This window comes from Schistocerca nitens, chromosome 2, assembly GCF_023898315.1.
Source record: "Schistocerca nitens isolate TAMUIC-IGC-003100 chromosome 2, iqSchNite1.1, whole genome shotgun sequence".
Taxonomy (NCBI): Eukaryota; Metazoa; Arthropoda; class Insecta; order Orthoptera; family Acrididae; genus Schistocerca; species Schistocerca nitens.
Window position 1 is genome coordinate 976,942,511 of NC_064615.1, and position 14,338 is coordinate 976,956,848.

Here is a 14,338-nt window from a genome sequence, read left to right on the forward strand (position 1 = left end):
TCAACACTGAATAACTGATGTTGACTACTGAGATACTCAGCAATTTGTATCCTGTCATTCTTACTAAGCAAAAATATTTTTACAACTTTCTTAGCAGTCCTTATAACACCATAGTAACTGATGCTCTCACACTCGTATGATCACTGACTCCCTCCTCTACATTAACTGATTCGAGAAGTTCAGATCTGTTTGTTGTTAGGACATCTAAGATAGTACCCTCACGAGATGGTTCTACTCGAAGTAATTTTCTGACACGACATTCAGAATAATTTCACACTAATACCTGTAACAGATGATGGTCGAAGTAGAGAGGATATAAAATGTAGACTGGCAATGGCAAGGAAAGCATTTCTGAAGAAGAGAAATTTGTTAACATCGAGTATTGATTTAAGTGTCTGGAAGTCGTTTCTGAAAGTATTTGTACGGAGTGTAGCCATGTATGGAAGTGAAACATGGACGATAAATAGTTTAGACAAGAAGAGAATAGAAGCTTTCGAAATGTGGTGCTACAGAAGAATGCTGAAGATTAGATGGGTAGATCACATAACTAATGAGGAAGTATTGAATAGGATTGGGGAGAAGTTTGTGGCACAACTTGACTAGAAGAAGGGATCGGTTGGTAGGACATGATCTGATGCATCAAGGGATCACCAATTTAGTATTGGAGGGCAGCGTGGAGGGTAAAAATCGTAGAGGGAGACCAAGAGATGAATACACTAAGCAGATTCAGAAGGATGTAGGTTGGAGTAAGTACTGGGAGATGAAGAAGCTTGCACAGGATAGAGTAGCATGGAGAGCTGCATCAAACCAGTCTCAGGACTGAAGACCACAACAACAACAACCTGTGTCAGCCACTAGTCGAGTTCAAATCTTCCGATATTAGAACAGCGTGATCAGGAAACTTATTCACGTAATTCTGCAAGTTTTCTCTGATGCGCTGTACGACTACGGCTCCTGACGCAAGAGCTCTACAAAAGCAATTGCTCACCACGTTTCCACGTTTGACCAACCTTTCATGCTTAACTACACCCAGATAATTTCACGTTCGGAATCCCTGATAACCACGCTAGATATTATCGAATTCCTTCCTACAAAAAGTACGCTGCCGTCGTTGGCGTCTAACCTATCCTTACGATATATATTCAAATACGATTTTAGTGGTTCATTGCTATTCATTTCCGATTTCAAACAATTTCGTTCCTAATACTATTTGGGCATTATTATTTGTAATAACTAATACTAATGCTAGTGCCTTAGCATGGCTGCTAATACAGTTTACTAATACCATATTAACCTTGTCTACTTCCGATCTGCGGGGACGCGCATTCTCTGAGCGTAATGTGACTGAATTATCTTCGGTAAAGCTGGCAGTTAATCTCTGATCCCAAAGAGGGTTCCTGAAACCTAAAGGAAGAAAATGTGCACTCCACATGCATTCCGAAACCCTAGTAGCAGATTCCTTCGTGTACAGCACGCCTGACACATTAAGGGCAGCCCTAAATCCCTCCACCCAATAGCATAGATTGATAAATTTGCATCCGATAGTGTCGCTGAATCGTCAGCCTCTGCTTTAGACCTTCGACTCTGCTGGAAACCAGAGGACCGCAGTCTACTCTGGGTACGATGTTACAAATAATACACTTAGTTTGCACTCTGCGTGTGATGCTAGCTGCCTTCAGCAAATAAGCCATCTGCGATTAGTAACTGTGGATGACTTCACAAACCAAACACCAGTCCCTATTCGTGTCGACATGTACCACGTTTTGCAGCTGGTTGCACCCAGAGCACTCGATAACCACTGGAATAGCCTCCTCCACATCTCCGACGAATCCTTCAGGCAAACATACCGAATGCATACTGGCATTTGTACCCAACGTATCTGCTATTTCCCTGAAGGTGCTCCTGCCTATGGTTGGAGCTCTCAGGTATTAGATTACCTGCCCTCTGATGTTGGCTGGACTGGGCAGGAAAATGGGCCCTGAAGTCGAGATGTAAGCAAAATATAAACGAGCAGTACAAAACAACACTAAAAATCTGCTCTACAAAATTCTCACTACACGCTAAGGTAGAAAAACCCACAAGCTCTTAAAATAAAAGTAAGTTACACTGCTGAAAACAGAGATATCAATTGCTACTGTTCACTAGAAACTCATCTCACACAAAAGCTAATGCACGAAATAAATACGCAAGCTTTAAACGTTTATGAACAGAAGTTGCTTACCTACACGAACTGATGCTAATGCGGCTGCTATCCGCTCCTCTTTCCATGGTGGCTTGGCCTACACCTTTCCCTATTGCTATAGATCTGACACACTTGTACTCTAGGACGGCTGGTACATGATTTTATAAACAATCTGTTTGGTAACTTCATTTTTCCAGTATTCCATCACTGAACCGAAGTCTACCACCTATGATTGAACCAACGAGAGAGTTCCATTTCGCATTCCCATAATCTTTTACACCAATTTATCTGCAGCAGTTGACTGATTCCAATTATCACACATTGGACATTGGAACCGTAGGATACGACGATCCTACATTTTGTGCAGTACAGTTGTGTATCCGCATCAGTTGATTGATTGCAACTAGGAATCACTGATATTTCTACTTTTTGTGAAGAGCGAGTTGTCACTCTCTGCACCTCTTTTAAATCTTATTACGTTGAATATTTATGCAGGTATTTCTTTCCTGCACTGCTTTATCAGGCAACAGTAAGAACCACTTGTCACTCCTGGTTCATCACTAATGATTAAGAGGCTGTTCTAGTTGCTGTATCACAGAAATCATATACGCTTTTGTGCCAGAAGCGAACAACCCATCACAGTGGCATCATGCCAATTTAATTACTGTTCTCTGTTGCGATCCCCTGAAGCAGTGCATTATGCTAATGTGGACACAGAATAATAACGGTATTCTGCACCTGCGAATGCTGAACAAGTCTCTGTGTCTTTTTATAGCAATATTACCCACTGGACCTCGCTTCCTACCTACGCACTTGTGCTTTATTCGTTATTATCATCCTGCTTAATATTGCAGTACTGAAGTCAGATCGATCAACAGTTACTTAATAATTCAACTACTCACAGAAAAATAGTTTCTTATTGATTCAACGGTCAGTTTGTGCTGATGGACTTATAGCTCAATTGTTCTACAGACATTAAAAAATAATGGATCACACATTATTATTTTCAACCATAATTTAAACCTAACTTCCTATTGTGATCACTAGGAAGACTTTAAGTTTGGAAACTTGTCATAAGTCACATCAGCCGATTTTTCTATTTCCTCATATGTGCTCTATGTCGCAAGGTGAAGCATAATTTGGAATTTATTTTAGAAAGATCACTATTTTCGGACAGGTATGGCAAAACTATTTTTTCGATTTCACCAACCATACTGCAGCCAGTCTCTACATAACAAACGATTTTTCACTAATTACAGTCTAGAGTACACAAAAGTTTTGCAGCTTGTCTTCTTTTGTTTTCCGGGCTGTTATTCACTATTCTTAGTTATACAAGTAAAGTCGGTTAATCCAGTATTTTGTGAATTTAATAAAAGTCTTTTAAGACAAAACGCATTTTGCTCTATTGTAAGACATCTCCAGTGGTCACAGTAACAATTTCGCTTTCCTTACAATTCTGTTTGCTAGGAACATGAACACTTCTCATGCTTTAACCTGCTCTAGTAACAGTATTAAATTATTATCATTACAAATGGTTTTTTTTTTCTCTTCCTTCATTTATAACATTCTTCTCCACGAATATGTTAGATTTTTGTACACAACACTTTCATTGATACGAAATATATTGGTTTTTTTGTAGTATAGATCCACTGCCATCTCGCCATATCCTGTGTTTTGTTTTGATATTGCGGCATGCGAATGTCTTTCGTCTTGGTTTGGTGCTAATTGTAGCATCTACTATTATTCTGTGTGTCTGTATTTCTCGACTGGTGTGTGTGTGTGTGTGTGGGTGGGTGGGTGGGTGGGTGCGTGTGTGTGTGTGCAAGTGGAACTAACATCGTAACCTATGTGTGTGTAAGTTATAACTTCACTATTATACAAAGGGGTGGTGGGTGATCTATGGTGGGTATGCAGCCTACTTTACGTGATATTACTTTTGTGGTGTCTACAGGGATTTTTATTTTTCTGTTATGTGTTTTATTAGTTCAAATAACGTTTGGTTGTTTTTTTTGCATCTACTATTTGTTTATTTTCCATGATTATCTTTTGGATTTGAAAATTCTCTTGTGTGAATACGAGATGTTTCTAGTTGCTGAATCATATTATTTCCACTTCTTTTTCTGTTGTAGTAGAGTGGTGATTTTCTTGTCAGACTTGTTACGCAAAAATATAAGGCAGGTTTCTGAAATATGTCAGTGCCATACTCCTCCTTTAAACGTTTCTGTACAGAGTTATTGCTCTGGTAACCTAGTTTTATTCCTTGTGTCTTAAAGATGTTACCAATTCTGCGTGTCAGTTTGTTTCAGTATGAGAATTTGACCCACCTCGTGTGTCGAGTTTCGGTGCTGTGTCCTTGTTGTGTAGTGGTGGTGTTTTTGGTGTGTGTTTGTGGTGGGTGTTGTGGGTCCCTGGATTTGTGTGGTGTTTGTTTCTTTTTTTATTTTTATGTTTTTCTGTATTTCCTTTTTTAATTTTGTAACTCGAGGTTCTACGTATCCATTATTTTACGCTGCTTGCATCATAATGTCAAGGACGTTATTATAGTTGTATTTGCCACGTATCTGAGAGCTACTTGTTTTTGGGGCTATGGATAGTTACATGGCTTTGAAGTATCGTGGCTGTAGTTGTCATTTTCCTGTAAATGCCGAATTTTCCTTGTGACAGATTTGTCTGGGAAGTATACACTTCACCTGGTTGTTCTTTCTTAAGTGAACTTCATGTTTTTGTGTAGTGTGTTTATATACATCTTAGTTTCTGGTTTGTCCACAAAGCAGAGGATGTCATCCATGTATCTGAATCAACATAGTATGAGGGCTTTTTCGAGGTTCGGCTGGTCATGACAGTAAAACCACAGTTTCTCTAGTATGTCCATAGATTGTGTTACCTCACAGTTTTCAGTTCTGGGCACACAGTGAGCCCATAAAGATGCCAGAAACATAGAGTCCCAAGAAGTGTGAATGCATGCTGTCGTTCTATTTCTTCGTGCTGAGGGATTCCACCTGATTTCATGCAGCCCACATTACATAACTGACATGCATGACGGCGAAGTGCGGCAGTGGTGGTGGGACATCGAAGTTGTACACTACAATAGAGTTAGCTGTTTCAGCGTGGTACGGCTGGTCCCGGCGGAGGTTCGAGTCCTCCTTCGGGCATGGGTGTGTGTGTTTCTCCTTAGGATAATTTAGGTTAAGTAGTGTGTAAGCTTAGGGTTCAAATGGCTCTGAGCACTATGGGACTCAACATCTCAGGTCATAAGTCCCCTAGAACTTAGAACTACTTAAACCTAACTAACCTAAGGACACCACACACACCCATGCCCGAGGCAGGATTCGAACCTGCGACCGTAGCAGTCCCACGGTTCCGGACTGCAGCGCCAGAACCGCTAGACCACCGCGGCCGGCTGTAAGCTTAGGGACTGAAGACCTTAGCAGTTAAGTCCCATAAGATTTCACACTCATTTTTTGTTTCAGTGTGATGTGTGATGCAGGAACAACGATGTCGTTGTAATAGTTTTCTGCTCCCATCAGAATGCTTGATATCGGTTAGTGCCCTCGTCTGTCACCAGTGGTGTGCTTGATTTCGGTGAGTATCCATAGCAAGTGCGCCTATCACTATCACTTCATTAACATTTTACCTCATTACAATCGTTGGGGTTTCTATTCCGCCGGTAGCCGTGTAGCGGCCACCACCACGAGGGTTGTAGCGGTTGAATGGAAACACACGCGAAATTAGTCACCCTGTGGCGGGTTTCGAGTGCGATCACAGAAAAATAGCATTCCGATGGTCTGGGGACTCACCACGATCAACACTGCAAGGAGCAGGTAACTACGTTACCATACAAGTAGTTATTTGACAGAAATGCCAATGTCTACCAATGTTATTTGTACTGTACAATCACACTTGCAACACTCAAGTAACGTTCGAACATCAATTTCAACCGTTAGAACACAAACGTTTACCTTTACATCGTAAATGAAATGTAGAATCAAAAGCATTGGTTCTTAACTGCAAGCACACGCGATATATGTCGATTACATTGCCATCTACCACGAATGGGAAACAATATTTTGAATAAATCGTATGTTCATTTTGGAGTAGAATCAGAATATGGAATAAAAATGTGGGGTTCCCATTTGAAACATCCTGTACAACTTTTGTGTGATCCGTTACCACAAGAATACATAACACAGATAAGCACACTCCTGCACCTCATTCCTGGCCAAAATTACTTCGAATTTAGTAAAGAATTCTATTTACAAGTAGAAAGATTGCCAATGGGGTGCCCCATTTAAGAACAGTTAGCAAATATCTTCATGAATAAAATGGAAGAAAGAACGTTCCACAAAACTGTGAAAGGAAAATACAGTGTTCTGCACATGTGAAGATAAATTGATGGTATCCTCAACTTGTTAGACGAACCAAAAACCAAGTTAGAAGAACTAAAAGCACAGATAAACACACTACACTAAAACATAAATTGCATTCTAGAGAAAGAACAACTACACCAAATAAATTTCTAGATATATTCGCCACAAAGATAAAAAACCAACACTCATTCAGCATTTACAGGAAAATCGCCACATCTGACACAATACTGCACTGGTCTAACCACCCAGAGTCCCAAAAATAAGCATCTTCAGGTACATGCTCCACATTAAACGCACCACCACTTGACAAATGCAACTACAATGTTTACTTATGCAAATATCATAAAGTAATTGATACCTAGAACCACTCGTTAAAAACTGAATAAGAAGATTCAGAAGGACATAAAAATAAAAAAATATAAACCACACAAATCTAGGGACCTACAATGACCAACATAGACACACACTAACAACACAACCACTACACAGCAAGGGCAGAACATCAAAACACGAAATATAAGAAGTACACACTCACATGTGGAAACAAACTAACGCACAGAATTAGTAACGTCCATAAGAAAAAAAGAATAACATTAGTGTACAAAACAATAACTCTATGCAGAAATGTTTAAAGAAGGAGAACGACACTGATATGGCCGGCTGCTGTGGCCGAGCGGTTCTAGGCGCTTCAGTCTGGAACTGCGCTGCTGCTACAGTCGCAGGTTCGAATCCTACCTCGGGTATGGATGGGTATGATGTCCTTAGGTTAGTTAGGTTTAAGTAGTAAGTCTAGGGGACTAATGACCTCATATGCTAAGTCCCATGGTGCTTAGAGCCGTTTGAACCATTCTGAACACTGACATGCATCAGGAATATATCTTATACCAACTTATACCAATATCAGTTGTGATGCTCTATACTTTGCGCAGACCAGCAGCAGATTTGAAACGACATTTAAAGAGCATGGAAATCACTACCCTGCTACAACAGAGAAGATATGAAAATACTCAAATTTACTACTAAGAAACACCTCCTAACCCTACAGGAAGACTGACAAATCCAAACCACAATCATAAAAAATACACACATAATAAACGACCAAGAAAACATAACAGCCAAACGTTATTTAAACTAAAAAAACGTACATTAGGTAAGTAACAACCCTTCTAGAAATGGCGAAAGTAATATCACATAAAGTAGGCTATATACCCACCATAGATCACCCATCATTGTGCCATAGTGAAGTTATACACACAGAAGTTAAGACATATTAGCTCCCCTTACACGCACAAACACACACACACACACACACACACACACACACACACACACACACACACAAATGAGGACATATATTCCCCCTTAAAATTGTGTGTGTGATTTGGTACATATATGCTACTTATTAAATGGGAAGAAGTACAGTGTGGTTAAGAACCACCTATGTCCTATGGGGGTAGGAGAGTGGTAAGAAAGGTTGTTACCCCAGAAATGTAGGCTGCCTTGCACAACAGGTGTATTATGAAACAGTACTGCAATGCATTACAGGGGCTATACATGTAATGTACAGGATTGGAAGAGATATGGGCTGAGAAGGAGGTGGATAGCGAGAGGGCAACTGGATGAGGTGGCAAGGAAGTGGGGGAGGATGCGATGGGCACAGAGGGGAAAGAGGATATGAACAGATCCAGGTGGGAGGATGAGATGGTCACAGAAAGAGGGGGAGGTGAAGATGGAGGGATAGATGGAGAAAGAGATGGACAGAGGTAGCGGGATGAGTAGTTGGGCAGAAATACAGGGGCAGGAGATGGGCAGATACAGGGGGACAGATGAGAGACAAATACAAATTATTCTACACAAAGAAGAGATTCTTTGAAGTATAGCACATAAGATCTGAAGATAGCATTTTGAAGTCTGTTACCTCGATCTAGATCACTCCCAGAATGCAATAAAGTCAAGTATATATAAACAGAGAGATGAGAAGCAGATGGACAATTTGAGTAGGGAGTAGGGGATGGATAGAATGGGGAGGTAGGGAGATTAACTTAGAGAGGGTGAAGGAGGAGATGAAGGGGGAGAAGCTGGAGAGAGAGATGAGAAGGATGAGATGGAGAGAGAAAGGGAGAGGAAGTGACGAACAGTAATAGAGGTAGGAGGAGATGGACAGAGAGAGAGGATAGGAGGTGATAGATAGGGAGGAGATGATGGACTAATAGAGACTGCGGAGGGGGGATTGGGAGAGAGAGGGAAGAAATGGATAGCTAAAGGGGCAGAAGGAGATGGACCAATAGAGAGGAAGGAAGAGAAGGTGAACAGAGGGAGAGATTGGAGGAGATGGACATATGTATGGGGGAAGAGGATAGAGAATAGGCCTGGAGCAGATGGACACAGAATGGGAAATGGAGGAGATGCACGGAGGAGGAGGAGGTGGATAGAAACTAAAGCGACAGAAAGATTTAGAAGCAGATGAATATAGGGAGTGATGAGGAGAAAACAGACAAAGATGGGAAGGATTGGATGGTCAGACAAGGGGGGGGGGAGTAGGAGATGAAGAAAGAGGAGTTTGAGGAGATGTTTAGAGGAAGGGGTGGGAGGAGTTGATATACACAAAGGGAGCAGTAGATGGGTCGAAAGAAAGGTTGACACAGAGTGGATGAGGAGGAAATGGACAGAATAGGGGGAGAGATGGCGAGGAGGAGGAGGAGGAGGAGACAGAAAGAACAGGAGGAGAAGATGAGCAGAGGGATGAGAAGAATGAGACAGACAGACAGACTGAGGATGAGGAAAAGATGGACAGAGAGAAGAAGGATGAGGAGATGAAGTGAGAGGTGGGAGAGACACGTGCAATATATGTGACATATGAATGAGAAATATGAGATGGACAGACAGAGAGGGGAGGCAGAGATGTGTGCAATACATGTGACATTTGCATGTGTGGTCAAAGCTGCAGGTAATAATACTTTTATTACAGTCACAAAAGGTAGTATCACCTTAACTCAGGAGCAAAGAAATCTTGGTTAAAAAATGAAATCAGTAAACAATGTGAAGAAAAAAATTGAAGTTAACATAGACTATACACTCTGCACCATCAGGTAGCAGCATCCTTGGGTGTTACTTCAATTACGTTTATCATGTTGATAACAACAAATGTTATCCACTCCTATGAAACTTAGTTTCAGTTAGGCTTAAAACTGAAACAAACGAAAAACTATATTAGCCTGTCAACAATATCAACTACATGTTTCTAGTGTAGAACATCATCCATTAGCAGTTCCTCCCGCAAAATTATATAGGGTGTTACAAAAAGGTACGGCCAAATATTCAGGAAACATTCCTCACACACATAAAAAGAAAAGATGTTATGTGGACATGTGTCCGAAAACGCTTAATTTCCATGTTAGAGCTCATTTTAGTTTCGTCAGTATGTACTGTACGTCCTCGATTCACCGCCAGTTGGCCCAATTGAAGGAAGGTAATGTTGACTTCTTTGCTTGTGTTGACGTGCGACTCATTGCTCTACAGTAGTAGCATCAAGCACATCAGTACGTAGCATCAACAGGTTAGTGTTCATCCCGAACGTGGTTTTGCAGTCAGTGCAATGTTTACAAATGCGGAGTTGGCAGATGCTCATTTGATGTATGGATTAGCATGGGGCAATAGCCGTGGCGCGGTACGTTTGTATCGAGACAGATTTCCAGAACGAAGGTGTCCCGACAGGAAGACGTTCGAAGCAATTGATCGGCGTCTTAGGGAGCACGGAACATTCCAGCCTATGACTCGCGACTGGGGAAGACCTAGAACAACGAGGACACCTGCAATGGACAAGGCTATTCTTCGTGCAGTTGACGATAACCCTAATGTCAGCGTCAGAGAAGTTGCTGCTGTACAAGGTAACGTTGACCACGTCACTGTATGGAGAGTGCTACGGGAGAACAAAGTTGTTTCCGTACCATGTACAGCGTGTGCAGGCACTATCAGCAGCTGATTGGCCTCCACGGGTACACTTCTGCGAATGGTTCATCCAACAATGTGTCAATCCTCTTTTCAGTGCAGATGTTCTCTTTACTGATGAGGCTTCATTCCAAAGTGATCAAATTGTAAATTTTCACAATCAACATGTGTGGGCTGACGAGAATCCGCACGCAATTGTGCAATCACGTCATCAACGCAGATTTTCTGTGAACGTTTGGGCAGGCATTGTTGATGATGTCTTGATTGGGCCCCATGTTCTTCCACCTACGCTCAATGGTGCACGCTATCATGATTTCATACGGGATACTCTACCTGTGCTGCTAGAACATGTGCCTTTACAAGTATGAGACAACATTTGGTTCATGCACGATGGAGCTCCTGCACATTTCAGTCAAAGTGTTCGTACGCTTCTCAACAACAGATTCGGTGACCGATGGATTGGTAGAGGCGGACCAATTCCATGGTCTCCACGCTCTCCTGACCTCAACCCTCTTGACTTTCATTTATGGGGGCATTTGAAAGCTCTTGTCTACGCAACACGGGTACCAAATATAAAGACTCTTCGTGCTCGTATTGTGGACGGCTGTGATACAATACGCCATTCTCCAGGGCTGCGTCAGCGCATCAGGAATTCCATGCGACGGAGGGTGGATGCATGTATCTTCGCTAACGGATGACATTTTGAACATTTCCTGTAACAAAGTGTTTGAAGTCACCCTGGTACGTTCTGTTGCTGTGTGTTTCCATTCCATGATTAATGTGATTTGAAGAGAAGTAATAAAATGAGCTCTAACATGGAAAGTAAGCGTTTCCGCTCACATGTCCACATAACATATTTTCTTTCTTTGTGTGTGAGGAATGTTTCCTGAAAGTTTGGCCGTACCTTTGTGTAGCACCCTGTAGTTGGTTGAATGATCTTTACTAACGAACTTGTAGAAACGGTAAGTGATGATAGTTCGTTCTTTATATCCAACGTTTCTTGTACATTATTTGCAATAATAGATGCTGCCCCACATTGCAGATAACAGCACATCAAAATCTAGCACGTTTTCCTTAGAATATACGAATTTAATGGCGCAAAAATATAGTATATAGTTAATAAACCATACATTTTACATACTTCTCACTAATACCTAACACTCACTTTCAAATTTGTTATCACTTTCAACAAACAAAAAACATGTTATTGATTTACCTTTGGCTTCAAATCTTTTTTCATGGGAGGTGTTAAAATAGGAAGTAAAACCATCCAGATCATATGGTACTATCTGTCTGCAATTCCCACAAGGTCAACACAGTTACGTCTACACACATATTCTTGACATTATTTATATTTAAAACAGAAAATCTAGCAAAATAACCAATAATATCCTCTCAAACTGCTCATAGAATAATTTTCATCTTTTTAGACTGTCATGGTACGGAAACCGACCTGTTGCTGGCGATCGCGCAAGTATGTCATGCGCTATATATGCATATATATGCATTTCACAATTGGGGAAGGAATCGGTTTTGGCTTTCGAAAGGAGGAGAGGTTTAGGAGAGAGATGAGACTTGACAACCTTGTGCATTTGCTCTTGTATGTAGGTAACCCAATTTTCAAAGGTCAAATCTGATCCAAATCACTATTGCTCTACTCCCATGATCCGACCCGTCTTTTGCATCCTTACCTTCTGTGAGTAATGTGAATAAATCGTCCAGCTTAAAGTGTGTTGATCTTAATACTGTAGGATTTACAATCTCATATTTACAATGGAAATTAGTGTTACTTATGAAACAGCTGCCTCGATCGAGTACTTTATTATTTTATTCATTGAAGATATGTCTAATTGAATTGCTAAATATAACTGCAGAGTGGACTCGTTACATACTCAAGGCCAGTGTTTTGACAACATTTTCACTAAACTAACACACTGATGAAGTTACTGGTAATGAAGTTAAGGGAAGAATTGAGCATCTTTCTCGAAAAAAGAAACGAACAGCATAATCAGAAGCAAGAATTCTGAGTATGATTAGAACCAACTGAAAATAAAAGATGCAAGAAATAATATGATAATACTATTAAGCTGGTAATGAACAATGTATAACACATAACTATGTAAAATAAACTAATAATGCTTGTATACTTGACCCAAACTGCAACAGTAAAACAAGAAAATAAAAGAAACATGAGAACTCTTTTGAGAGGACTAATATCATCCTGACCTGCTAGATAATGAATGAATTAACTGGGTACAAAATCTTGTAATTTCGGAAGATTCTAACCATTGCGTCTAGATACATAGTTTTCTTTTATGATGGCATTCTGTCGATCATTCCTACTTAGACATCTAGTCCTTTCGGGAAACAAGTGAGGCTAGACATTACTTCCAATTAATTCAAATTATTTCTCGAAATTTTACTCCTGCTTCCATACCACTGAGCGCGAAATGACAATGATAATACTTATTGTTGCAGGATATGCTGTTGGGCCCAATCACTGTTCTCATGGAAAAATCAGTTGTAATCTTTTTTTTTGTTTTTTTTGACACGTCCTTTAAAGGTGTTACTTTACTGAAAGAACTGAAGAAATCCATTATGCTGGTACCAGATATAAAGCATAGCCGAGAATATACTGTTGGAATGATCATTAACGCAAGAGATAGCTGCAATGTACTTACTAAAGTACAGGTAAACAATTTTTACGAGAAATTGTCTTGCAGTTGTGTCAGACAGTTTATGTATAAGGTCACACAAGAAATAAGGTATATAATTTGGGCCACTGAATAACGAAAAGGACACACCCACATATGATGTAGACATGACAAAACACAATATGAATTTGAAATGCCTGAACTGTAATGTTGCCTTCCATGCAAGTGATTTTTCTAATTATACTTTAATAATTTTGTGGCCAATTTCTCGTGAATAACGAAACAAATATGTTAGGTTCTGTATATTTTTTTCCGTATCCTAAAAACACTCTTCGAAAAGTCGAACTTCTAAGACTGTATATTTTTTCTGAATCCTAAAAACACTCTTCGGAAAGTCGAACTTCTAAGAATGTATAATCGGTGCCCTTTTGAGACTGCTGCTGCTAAAATGTAACACCAAAAATAGAAGGGATTATGTAAAACGTTTTTGAATCCCAAATCTGTAGGAAAAGACTAATTTATTGCGAACAATAAAGTTGCTCCCATTCGTATGGGACCTAGTTTATTGTTCTTTTATTGTTCCTAATAAATCTGCACTAGATGGGGCTGCATGCTGACCATTTATGAGTAACAGGAAAAATATTTGGTTTAACAATGGAAGTTACTGTCTAACAACTTTCCTCCACGTAAATTGGAAGTTTTTTAATAGACATATTTCTGTCAAATAGGAATTTAAACGAGGTTTTTCGACTTGAATTCGCATTCACATTAATCATTGCAGTGTTCGGATAATTTACTTCAGTAGCAATGTGATCCGTGATATTAGTAGCAGCATTATCCCGTTTCAAACTACTCTTCTACATCCATGTAGAATCTTAAGGTTCAAGAAGCACCTGTGTACTTTCGCGGTTTCTAACAGAACCCGACGTGAGATACGCTGCTGTTCTTTGTATCGGTTCTATTTCCTCCATCAAACTTACCTCTTATGAGCCCGAAACTGAAGAACAATTTGCAACAATGTCTTTACCTATCTTTTACTTCATGGGAATACACTTCTTGAAGATTCTTCCAGAGAATCTCAGTTTGGTATCTACTTTCCCTACGATTATTTATTTGATCTTTTCCCCTTCAGTCCGATTCGGAGTTTCACCATGCTAGCTAATACTAAATCAGTATACAAGTCATTA